Raw genomic sequence first — 12901 nt, 5'->3', positions numbered from 1 at the left:
ATGAGTCTATAGAGTTTAAATTTAAAGAGTTGTCATTAATTTTAAAAGTCCTGCTCTTGTAATTCCTTGCAAACTACTTGTGTAAAGGATGCAGGATTGTGCGCTATTTTTTGTACTGATTTTGAACTTTTGCTGCCTGCAATATCTTTTTTCCTCTGCAGAGTCAGTTATTCATTTAGCTTTATCTGTTACCAGTTTGCTGTTACTTTTCCTGTAAGTTCTAGCTGGATATAGTAGAAATATTTGTTGTCCAGGGCCAGAAGTTCACCAGATTTAATAGGGCATGCCAGGTGAATATTGTGTGCCTGTAGCAGAGTGGTCAAGAGAAGGATCCTGGCCAGGCACAAGAATAAGGTTTCAGTGATCGTGTGGATGATTATGTTTAGCTTTATTGGTAATAAAGTATCTAAATACTACCAATGCAGTATCTAAACAGCTCATCATCTGCTACGATGGATTTTAGTACAATCCAGTTGTGGTTGCTCCTCTTGATCATGAGCTTTAGTGGGACCCACTTGCTTCCTAAACTTCTCAGAGAAGTCTAGATATGGCTCAATCCGCTGAGACTAAGATTTGCCCAACAGGCTAGAGGGTTATAATATAAGCAGGTTCAGCTGGAAATGTATAGATTTACAGCCTTTGGCTTTGCAGAATTCACAATTACAAAGCAACATGGGTGGCCACAATTTTATGTCTGTATTTGACTGAAGTGTTTTATACTTAGCCATCCAAAAGTGAGTGTTTCACATCTTCAAGCTGGACATAGACAGGAGATCTACCTGGAAGCTGCCTAAAACCTTGGTACACTAGATGACCCAGTCTCCAGCAGCATTGTACACCCTTTTGCAGGTTGATGTGCATCAAAGTCAATCACAAACATCTCAGCTCCATCATTTCTGGAATGCACTCAGATTCTGATTGGAGCATCCAGACAGTTCCTCCTGAAATATTCACCTGTTGTTCTTGCATTAGGACAACCACATCACTCATCAGAGAGCTGAAAAAGGAAAGAGATTGCTGGGGAAGAGGCACACAAAGATACCACTATCTTTGGTCACCAACACAGTGCTGTGTCTGATCACTACAATTACAATTTTCCTGACCTAAAAAACTTTCCTAACTTTTCCTGACCTAAAAAACTTTCTCATTTTTACATGGAATGAGAAAATTTTATTTTCTCCACTCTACCTGTGGAGAGAGAAAAATCTGCATGAGAAGAGGAAAAGACAGGACACATAAAGCAAAAGTGGAATGTGGTACTTCTCAGTTACATCATGTGGGAACATACTTCTTCCTTAGTGCCTTCATCTGACCCTATTATTCAGATTAACATTTTAAGTCAATGTAGAAAAAGTTACCTCTAAAGTATGATACCCTACTTTATATAGGAAAGAGACCTATATATATATATATGTATAAATTTTATCTCTACAAGGACTTTTTCCCTTTAATTCTAGAGGGATTCCACACATCTTGTTCAGCTTGTCTAGTTATTACATTTTACATGTTTAAAAATAGGTACCACAAATACCTCCCTCTGTGCCCAGAAAAAAATCAAAGCAAACCTCCTCCTTACTTCAGTCCCTTTTACTACATTGGGTAAATAAAACTTGCTTATATGAGACTCAGGTGGCATTCAACAGGTAGCAATGCATACCTCTGTGTTTAAATCAGCTTTCTCTCTTTTGACAGTTACCAGAATTATATTTAACAGAGTTAATATGCTCTAGGATGCAATTTTTCATCTAAAAAAATTACCTAATAGTGCAGGTCATATAAATCACAATTAAAAATGGATGCTCGCTTCCCCCGGCTGTAAAATGGGAGCCTACAACGTGGTGATGATGGCCTTGTAAAAGCCTGGCCCCCAGACTACAGTTCACGAATTTTGGTTACAGACTAAAGCTACACCTTAGTGTCAAGCACTAGATAGCCTAGAAAAGTTATTTGTCCTGATGTCTTCTGTTGTCTTCATCCTCATTCATTCATTTAAGCTAAGTTATACTCTCTCATAATTAATTGGATGAAAAACATGCTCCTAGATCCTTGTAGCTGCTCAGCTGACAGGAGGCAGCTTGTTAAGTCACTGCAATTCAATTGTGTTTGATTGTACTGCTGTAACCTGAAGCTTTGGCTTTCCTCTGCTGTGGGTTTAAATCACAAATAACTTCCCTGAAGACATTAGATTTATTTCACAGAATAAAATCAACATGAGAAGAGAATCAGGGCCTTAGGCCACCCAGCTTATACAACACTAAAAGGAGAACAGGAATTTTTGGATGACATCATCAAAGCGAGTCATAAAACCAAATTTACAGCTTGAAAGTGCTATACTAATTAAGGAAACATATTGCCAAAGTTGGAGACTGTAAACTTTGACCAAAAACATAAAGATCTTTTTAAAATAGAAATTTAGCAGCTGAACAATTGCTAAAGCCTACACAAGTCTTGAATCATGAGTGCTATAACTTGAACAGAGGGATAGGAGTTATGTGCTGCACAATGGACATTTACAGCTTAGGCAAATCACTGAAGTGAGCATCGGTCTTTAGATACTCAGAGTGAATATTTCCCATCACATTGCAGGTATGTGAGGCATTGAACATTATTTGATTATTCAGTTAAATTTGTTAAAAAAGCAGAAGCAAAACGGACACACCATACAGCTCAACATTACAAAACAATTATTCTATTCAGTCAGTGCTTTAAAAACAAACTCATTCCAGAACAGCTGGAAGCCTGCAAGTGACATTTATAACAATTGCAAGTAGTAGTTAACATAATGTAGCAAAAGAAAAGCTTGACTCTTTTGGTCTTTTTTTTCCACATATTTTATTTCTAAATTTACATTTGGTTTATGATTTTCATGTAGTATCTTGCCTATTCTTTTATCTCTCCTGAAGAGTTCTAATTAGCAATTCTCACTGGCTTTGGTGCACCTGTCACTGAAATTCCTCCTAATGCATTTTAACACGCCCAAAAGCTGCTCCAGAGTGCTTTTTTAACATTATGTATATTTTGCTTGTATGTTTGTTTCAAATTCAGATACATCCCCATAAGCACAGGTTTATCTGCCAAAATGAATAGTGCCAGGTATGTTGGTATAATGGTACTCCTAGCTGATGAATTACTTCTAAGTGTAGTAAAAATAAAGAAGCATTTTTATGGGATTTTTTTGTTGTTTTTTTTTTTTAATCTTGCCTGTGGGTTTGTGTCATTTAGGGCAAATATCAGTAGAAAGCAAGGTAAACCACACCAGAGATACTCTCTGATGACTCATTCTTGAAGAAAGAGAAAATTAACTGGTAGCAGAATGTAAATGCTCAGTTTGAAAGGCACTAGACTCTTCTTTTTATCTCAGTGGAGATGAATCATTAGACTGACTAATACCAAGGCAGATCAACTCAGACTCAGATTCCCAAATCTAGAAATGACCCACTGAACTGGATTTATTGTGCTAATACAGCGAGTCGTGCTGCTGAGTACGAATGCTTCTGTTAGCAGTGTGAGAGTGTGAATGGATATTTCACTTAAATGACCAATCAGGACCTATAAAGTTAGTCCAATAAATAAAAACCATTCATTGTTGAAAGACCAAAACACACCAGAGATGCCTCATGATGTCGAGATTTCAGTGCGTCTTCATTGAAGACCAAAGGCTGGGTAGTTGTAAAAGTAAAGTCCTTTATTGCATGGCTAAATCAGCCTCATGAAGACAAGAAGGATGTTATCGTTTGGGCCAGCATGCAGAAAGCCTTCTAGCATAAAGTCCCCATGTCCCAAGCAGAAGCAGTAGCATCTTAGCAGCAGCAACAGCAGCAGCAGCAGCAGTGATAGCACCTGTAATCTGTTGTCCTGGGTTGCAGTGTAGGATGTACACAAAGTATTTATTCTATCACCATCTTCATGAACTGTTGAAACCAGGTGGGCTAGTGTTCTCCCAAGGGTGTCTTCTGCTAATGGCCTTTGGGGTGTCTTCTGCTAATGGCCCATCAACGCCTGGCCCATGAGTCACAGGTAACTCCCTCCAGGAGTTATCTCTGTTTAATGGGCCATCAAGGACACACTTCACACTCCTCGTCCTATTGTGAGATGCTCTGCCCAGGGGGAGGAGCCAAGCATTCTCACCTGGATATAAGCTGGTATGTGGGACAGGGCAAGTGGCACTTACCCACTGGATTCCCAGAGGACCAGAGCTCCCAGATCTTTCTACAGGATCACTGCTTCAGGAAGAGCACCTCACCTGGACTGCTTCCACCATCCTGCTCAGGTTGTATTCTGACTCTGTCAGTGATCTTTTGTGTTATTGCATTTATTTTATTTTATTTTTTACCTTTTTACCTTTTTTCTTATTAAATTATATCTCTGACTTGGAGCCTCTCATTCGTTTTGCTTTCAAACCACAACATCTGTGTTCTGTGAGCGAGCTGCATTCTCAAAGCAGTGCATTTTATTCTATTTTTAGCCAATAAGATGCAAACACAGTATTACTACAAGTCTTGCTGGACCTATCCTAACTTAAGTTTGATGTACAAAAGTAATTGTAAGTTCTTACACAAATTCTACACATATAACTCTATCTTCTTCTATCTAGGAATGCTAGCAAGGCTACATTGTTTTCGTTATGTCTAGAGCTTAGCTAACTTTGTGAAAGATGAAGCTACTGAACTTCAAACTAGGTTTTAGGGCCTTTTCTTACTAACTAATTCAGTCTCTTATTTACTTAAGGCACTTCAATTATTCTCTACTTATTTAAAACTAAACTTGCATTTCTACCTCCTGTTTGTGTGGATTTATGTATTTTAGTTTCTCTGAAGGCTTTAATTCAGCCCTCACATTTCTGGACACCCCTGGGCCTGTATGGATGGGGCCCAGAGGGATTTGTGTCCCAATAACCTTATGTATCTTTAGGCAAAATAAATCAGTTAGAAGTCTCTTAAGCATCCAGTGGACTTAAGAAATGGAGAAGGACTGAAGATACTCTGCTGTACAGAAACAGCTCCACAGCCATAGTTTGTGGCCAGATTCAGCAACTGCAGAAGCAGTCCTGTAAATGCTTTGGCACATCTCAGTTTGGGGAAAATTGAGGTAATGCTACATGCCTTATAAAACACCTCATGTTGTATTTACCTTTCTTGTGGGTCAGCACCAGACCTCATCCATCTCATCTGCTGTTACAGGGCTTTTCTGCATCCAACTTGAAATGGCCCAAAGGTGCCAGACTTTGTCCTCTCTTGCTTATTGCTGAAACACAGCTTTCTCCAAGGCTGCCTGCACAAAAATGTAAGTGCAAACTCTCTGGTCTCCTGAATGCCCAGGATTTCAGGTGCTCAAACAGTTGACTTGGCTGCCCTGTAACCACCTCCATAAACTTTTCCATAGTGTAGTTGTATCACATAAGTTAATCTCCTCTGAGTGTCCATTTAGAGGTTTTAGCCATGCTTGAATAACTGCAGAACTGGTGTGGGCAGAACAGACCTCTGAATTAAATTCTTCAGCCTGATTTTCTGATGCTGGGCTTTGGGACTCTACCACCATGCTCATGCTGTCTGAATCCAAGCACCACAGAGCTGCACAGGGCACTAGAAGGAGCCCCTACAATAGTTACAAATAAGAATTTTGCTGTTACGCACATACACAAAGTATTTTGTGGGTTTTTTTGAGCTTCATATTTGGGAGGGAGGGTGTGTTGGGGTTTTGTTCGTTTTCCACTGACTCCTTGCAGATCCTTGAAGAGGCATACCAGATTTCTCATTTCAAGACAGCAGAAGAGCGTTTTGGACAGCTCTAAAATACTATGTAATTGTACTTTTATTCCTCCCAAACCCACTGACGGTGCTCCACCCACACTATATGCAGGAATTTTCAGAGGGAAAAACAGCCAATGACATCATGTTGGAGACATCAATAAGTAGATGTTTTTTAGAAATGCCTATCCTTAAGTAGATTAATACAAGCCTAATCAACTATTAAAAGATATTCTGATATTTTAACAGATTCTTACTTGTCAAGTTGTCAAACCAAGAGGTTTTAATTGCTGTGGCTTTCCTGTTGTAGTATTTTATTTTTCTGATGGATCTGGTCTAATTCCTCTAGCAGTCAGAAGAAATCCAACCACTAGCAGTGATTGAACAGTTCTTATACTGAAAAAGTGGAGTAATTATTACAGCAGTTAATCTGACACAGCCTGTATTTTAACATATGATTTTCTGTCATCTAATGCCATCCTAAGCTCTCCAACACAGAGAAAGTTACAAATTAATTTTCTAAGTTTATATCAATGGAAAATATGGTATTTAACTGGTGGTACAACTCTAGTTATGTAACAGTAAGGATAAGCATGTCTGCATCTTCATATTTGCTTTTGTGTGACAGAAAGACGCAAATATCTTTTTTAACAGAGTTCAGACAAAAGAGAGAATGACATTCTGACTTTGTTTTCTTTTTCTTGTGGCCTCTGCTAGTAAGACAGGCATGGCACAGCTTTCGATAAAACTTTTGGGGGTCAATTTTAGCCACAGAAATAACTCAGAATATCTATCTTTGCCTTTTTATTTTCAAAGAGGTTAATAATAAAAAGAACGAAATAATAACTGAAATTTTTCTCCATTGGGTTTCAGGATGATATTCCTTAAAACTGGTTGGATTTCTTTTTTCTCTGCTTCATAGTTAGAGTTGTGGACTTGTTGTTGAACTTGTTTCTCCCCTTCTTTTATATACTTGGAAGAGCGAGTGATAGAAACTGCAACCAGTTCAGATTTTACTGTAGCCTAAATCTTGTCTGAGACTGTTCATGCAGAGCACAACTTTGTCTTATGACAGCTTCTGAATCTGTGTAACCTGGGTTTTATTTCAGACATTTTGGGCTGTAAATCTCTCACATCTCACTGAACCTTATCAAAATTAGCATTGATGTCTGTAGTATTCAGAAAATGAAGGAAAGGTCAATACCATTAATTCAGCTTCAACTGAGGTCATGCCAATCTCCAGGACAGATCCTCATGTAAGATATGATGACTCATCTCCTTGAAGAAACCTGCAGCATGGTTTATTTCTTGGTTATTACAGAATGATGTATTTAGTCATCAAGGTCTGCTGCTGCCAAAGAAAGAAAAAGAAATACTTGTCTAGCTCTCAACTTCAGGAAAAAAACTGGTTTATTTCTTCATCATCAGGCATCTGTATATCTGTCTCGCCACAAAGCAAGTGTTGTTTATTCAGGTCTTAGTGAACACAAAAGCACTGCACATTTTATAAGTGTAGTCTTGCTCAGAGACAGTGCTATACACAATCCCTCGCCAACACAGTCTATAATCTTAAAGATAATAAACATCCAGAGAATGCAAAAGTGAAAAAGAAGGAAAGAAGTCAATACAACTTTTTCATTTAGTACATGGCCTTCTTTTCCATTTTATCTTTTGCTCTTTTATTAAAAGCTTCTGGGCAAAGCTGCTGACTGCAGAAGCTATGACCCAGACCATACAAAGCCCATCTTCACAGAGATCTTCATCTTCACCTGTACAGCAGTCCCTTCCACATAATGACAAGCCTGAAAGCTGTGGGAAGGAAGGAAATGTCTGAAGGAAGCTTCAAATTCTAGGTATCAAAAGATCTGCTTTCAAAAAATGTCTTAAAAATTTCAGTGTTGCTGTTGATTACCTGGTGTGCCTATAGTTAAGTAACCAGGTTCAGTATGTGGCTTTATTTCAGGTTCTGTACAGATTTAAAGAAAAAAAATCTTTCCTTTTTGACTGAATTTGCAGGGCAGACTCAGATACTTAATAGGAAAGACATATAGTTTAATGTAACAGTACAATGTGTAAGAGTACTAAATACTCTTTGAGTTCTAGTCTGTAGTGAATTAATTCTATTTAAAACTATTAAGTAAAAACAACTATTTCCTGCCAAAAAGGAGAAACTTTATTGAGGACAAGCAAAGTCTAATAATTTAATATATTTGGATTGTGTTTTAAACAACACAATAAGGCATTAGAAGCCTGGAAAGTAAGGCAAGGTACATAGATAATGAAACTGGTGAGGAAGCAGCAAGGGAATACTGAGGAAAATCTGTTGATCATTTGGTGGCTCATGTTGTAACATTTACCAACTGTCTTTTGTTCACAGTCTGGAAAAGTTGCCTCTGAAAAAAGCTTTCCCTGTTCGAGGTTTCTGATCATTCTGGAAAGATGAGAATGAGGCAGCAAGGACAGGGGAGCAGACTGCAATATTGGCAGTAGGATCCCCAAACTGAGTCTGATCACTTGTGGCACAGGGACATCAAACAGGTGGCAAAGAGGGAAGCCTCTTGTTTCCTTGTAACATCTGTCACTGGGCTTTCCCAAATGCATAATTTTTGCCTAAAATCCATGTAATCTCATCTTCTGTTGCAGTCTAAACATATGAAAGCTTGGCATTACTTTGAGTAGGAGTGACCAGCTGAAGCTGTCTGACAGTGAGTTGTCTAGAGCAAAGCTAATCACCTTGATATCCTAATCACCAGATGAGGCATTCGTCTGGGTAGGTGGGATCATTCATCCACTGGAGGTGGCCGTCACTCCCTAATCCTGACAAAGGAAGCTAAACAGCTAGCTTGGTCTAGAAGCTTGAAAAAAATTTGATTAGTTAGCCAAAGATAAGTGAGATGAATCTTAACCTTTGCACATAAAATTGCTCCTATCTATTACAAAGCTGTCCTTAGTCACAGAGTGCCTTAAGATGACGTATACCAGTGGGTACCTTTCATTGAAGTAGGTGCAAAAGTAGTTCAGAGCAACAGTTGTTCAAAGTGGTGCCAGGGGAGGGTTAGATTTGGACATTAAGGAAGCATTTCTTTACCAAGAGGGTGGCTAACCACTGGAATAGGCTTCCTAGAGAGGAAGTTGATGCTCCAAGCCTGTCAGTGTTAAGACATTTGGACAATGCCTTTAACATAATGCTTTAACTTTTGGTCAGCCCTAAACTGGTCAGGCAGCAGGAGTAGTATGTTCCTTCATAGTATGTCCCTTCCATCCAAAATATTCTATTCTATTCTATTCTATTCTATTCTATTCTATTCTATTCTATTCATTATCTTTCTATGGGGTATTTTGGTCTTTTACTGCTGAAGATCAGCAAGCTCAGGGTCTTCTTAGATGAGCATTTTTACAGTTGTTAAGTCGGATTATCAGTGATCATCTTTAAAAGAGTTATAAATTAAGCTCCTACCTAACAGTCAAAGTTTTTCCTACAGGTTGTTCCTCTTCTTCTGGTTTGGGGGAAAGTCCTTGTACAGATTGTGCTAGGAAGCCTAGACAAAGTTTTTAAATCCTTTTTTTTTTTTTTGTCTTTTGAGCATTGATCTTAAAATAGAGATATATAATAGCAATTTCTCTGCTCCAATTTGTACACAATATCCCCCTAGTAATGAAAAGAAAATATACACATGCCAGATGTATATATCTATCATTTTATCTATCATCAGCCTTTAATGTCAGTTCTGTCTTTCTTCATTGCTCTGGAATTTTCCTTCAGATGTGTCACACCCTGGTGCACAATTATCAGCAAAATTAAGTGAGCTTTTATCCTGTTCTGTCCCACTATATGGGCTACATTGCCTGGGAAGATTTGGAGCAAAAAGTTGAGCTCTGCCATTAATTACAGTGTGTTGATAAGAGTAAATTCCATTTGTATCGTTTGTCTTGGAAGTGCAGGTGAATAAATTAACTGGTGTAAATGTCCAAGGTTCATGGGTAGTTTTACATTTCAAACAGACTTTTCTAAAATGATCCCTAGGAAAAATATTGGCTTTGGATACAGATCTGAAATAGAATCCCCTAAGATTTTCAATCTATTTTCATTGCACTCCATTTCCTCACTTGCTTTCCAGAACCAAAAGGGTGTGAGAACATGAAGCAAATTGTAAATCAGTTCTGTAATTTGTTCTGAAAACTCAAATTTATTTTCAAGCAGGTGTAGAAAAATTACATTTTTAATTAAATTAAAAGTGGCTATTATAAAGTGGATATTTTTAATTGCAATTTTTTTTTTTTAATTAATACTGATGTTTTGCAGCTTCTCTAAATCAGTTAAATGGTAAGAATTTTCAATGGTGAAAATTGCAGATGAAGGATTCTATTGCTATTCTATTAGCAATACAAGTTGATGTTCTTGCTATTGGTAGTTGATATTTTTTTCTGTCTGTTCTTCACCAAGAATCTGTCCATGTAATTTCTTTTTCACAAACTCAAAAGTGTGCTGTGAATGCAGGCAGGTCAGAACAACAGTCTCTTTTATTTTTCACATTATTATGTAGGTTGCGCAATTCAACTATGTTTTGAATATTTGCAATACTAACACTCCAAGGTTTAGGCTAAAAAAGTTGATTTCAGAACAAAGAGAAGCATTATTAATTTCCAAAAAGTATTAATTTCTCTCAGTATACTGGGCAGCAGCTAGAGGAAAATGAGGTTTCCCTTTATAGAGGATTTAATCTTTTATGATTGTGAGCATCTACATGTACTATGAAATTTCTGTGAATACTGAAGGTGTCTGTGTGGGAAAGGGTGAGAAGGAGCAATGGAGTGGACCTGAGCTCTCTGCTTAAAGAAACCTTTTATATCTTCCTACACTGATTTGTGGAGCTGCAGAGCACTGCTTAGTTTCCACTGAGATGTCCAGAAAGAGCGTCTTTATTACAGCTCAAGGCAACTGAATGCAATTCAGTGTTTCCTTTTAGAGCATAAACTCTCCTGCACTTGAAGTTGCTAGAAAATATTGCAGCAGGAGTAGTCAAATCTGCTTATATGTGAAGCAGCTATTTATGTAGCAGAGCTTTGTCATTTCCCTCAGTTTCCTAAGTAAAATATCACCTATATTAGCTACCAGATAGAGCTATAGGTAAAACCTATTTTCAGAGATCAGCCTATTGGTCTTTTGAAAGTTTCCAAAGCCATTAAATCTAGATTTGGTGTTAGAAATGTAAGCTTGGAGATAAACAGGGATCCTCCCAGTCTGGAATTGTTTTGGAGCTCTCCGATTCTATTACATGCATCACAGACTCAGTGGTGTAGCCTGGCAGAAATCTGTTATGAAAGGAGCCTCAAGGACCATGAAGAGATTGATCGTTTATATAAAATAATGTTCTTTTTCTGGTTTATTCTGTTTGTGCAGCCACTGGAAAAACATTTCGATTCTTGACAAAAGTATTGTTCACCATCCAGCCACTCTTATGAAGATAATAGAAATAATTTATTTTGCACCAATACAAAGAATTAAATGTTTTGCCATTATGTTCAGCAATGTTCTGCATGCCTTTTGACTTATTCTTTTTGGTTTTTTTTCTTACAAAGGTACAGTAATTGTACCTTTCTTGTCTGTATTTTGGATACAACTTGATAGGAGGATTTATAAAAACTGAATCTTTTGAATGCTATTTAAGAGGGTTTGACCACTTAAGTTTCCAAAAAAAAAAAAAAAAAAAAAAAAAAAAAAAAATATTAAAAAAAATAGAATTTCAGATGGATTGACTTCTGAAATATGTAAGACCTTTGAGAAAATCTCAAAAACTAATTCCCTAAGAACAAGGAAAATTGCGTCTTCTATCACCTCATCCTTCTAGTTGTTGCTTTTGTTTTTGTCTGCAATTTTAGAAACAAAAATATCACATTGGAGAAAAAAAAAAAGATCAATGTGTTTCAAAAAAAGAAAAAAATGGAGAATGTAATTCTTCTGACACTTATTCAGTGGGCTGTTTAGGCTTATGCCTGACTTTTGCCATTTAAAAGCATTTGGCTACCAGGCCAGGCTGGGGTTTGTTGGAGTCCTGAGTACCTTGCTTATCCGAGCCTCTGAACAGAAAATACTTTTATAACATAATAATTTTTGTAATGCAGTTCAAGGTAAGCCAGGTCCTCATTTATAGTTTGGATCTCCATTTCTGTGGAATCACCACTGACCATCAGCAAAGATGCTGGAGAAAGTTGCCAGAGTGTTCCTTAAAACATTTGATATGTCAGCAAAATCACTGACAAATTAGAGTTGTTTTTCTGATGCAGCTAATCCTTTTTTCTCCAGTGATACAGTTCCTTTTGATCTTTAGGTGAAACATTTGCACGGTCACAAAAAAAACATAGCAGGATGAATATCTGCCTGGGATTGCAGATGTGATGTGTACTATACTTTCTCTAATGGATGATAATATTCTCACAAAAATACTCTCTAACTCTTTAATAATTTGACTTTAAAAATAATCTTATCATATTACAAGGCAAAGCTGTAATTGACTGCAAGTCCAATAAACAAATTAATGTCATTTTTTACTGTCATAACTCTGGTGCTATCATGAAAAAGGATATCTTGACTCTAAAAAGGTCATTTCTCTTAGGCTGTAGGAAGACTAACAAGCTAATTATAAATCCAGCTGAAAGGAAGACTTATGGACTCAGTCCATAATTATGTCTGGAATTGGTTTATTCTGAAAGTATGGTGAACTCAGTGGAATCTTCTGGGATTTCAGGCACTGTACATAGACCATTGAAATAAATCCTTAACACTGTTATAATTTCTTTTTTCTACATAGACCAAGTTATTCCTCATGTAGAAGTTTTGTTCTAATTATTTCATTGTATCAAACAGTCATACAGTTTTGCAAAACAATGTATTCTAAGGGTTATATATATTTCAATATATAAATGTATACAAAATTTGACCTACATTTAAGAGAGAATGTGAAGATATTTTGAGCTCAATAGGAAAAAAAGATGCATTCAGCTATTTCCTGGACTAGCACTCTAGTTGCAGCATAAATGAAGAATAATGGGAGTTGCAAAGGGGAATATTTCTCCCCTACTGCCAAGTGACTGGGAAAATTAAAGCAGAAAAAAAAAATAAAAAGAATTCTCAGAGGTTTTATAACAAGCCTTAG

General features: G+C 37.2%; 1 protein-coding gene across 2 annotated transcripts in view; it reads left to right on the top strand.

Annotated features, from left to right (window-relative positions):
* The window catches only part of NKAIN2 (sodium/potassium transporting ATPase interacting 2), a gene marked incomplete at both ends in the record, with an annotated part of 534677 nt that overhangs the window by 410182 nt on the left and 111594 nt on the right, over nt 1-12901 (top strand). The gene's annotated exons all lie outside the window — the stretch shown is intronic.

This window comes from Zosterops lateralis, assembly GCF_965231275.1.
Source record: "Zosterops lateralis genome assembly, chromosome: 3".
Lineage (NCBI taxonomy): Eukaryota > Metazoa > Chordata > Aves > Passeriformes > Zosteropidae > Zosterops > Zosterops lateralis.
Note: the sequence above shows the minus strand (reverse complement) of the source record. Positions and strands in the feature narration are given on the sequence as shown.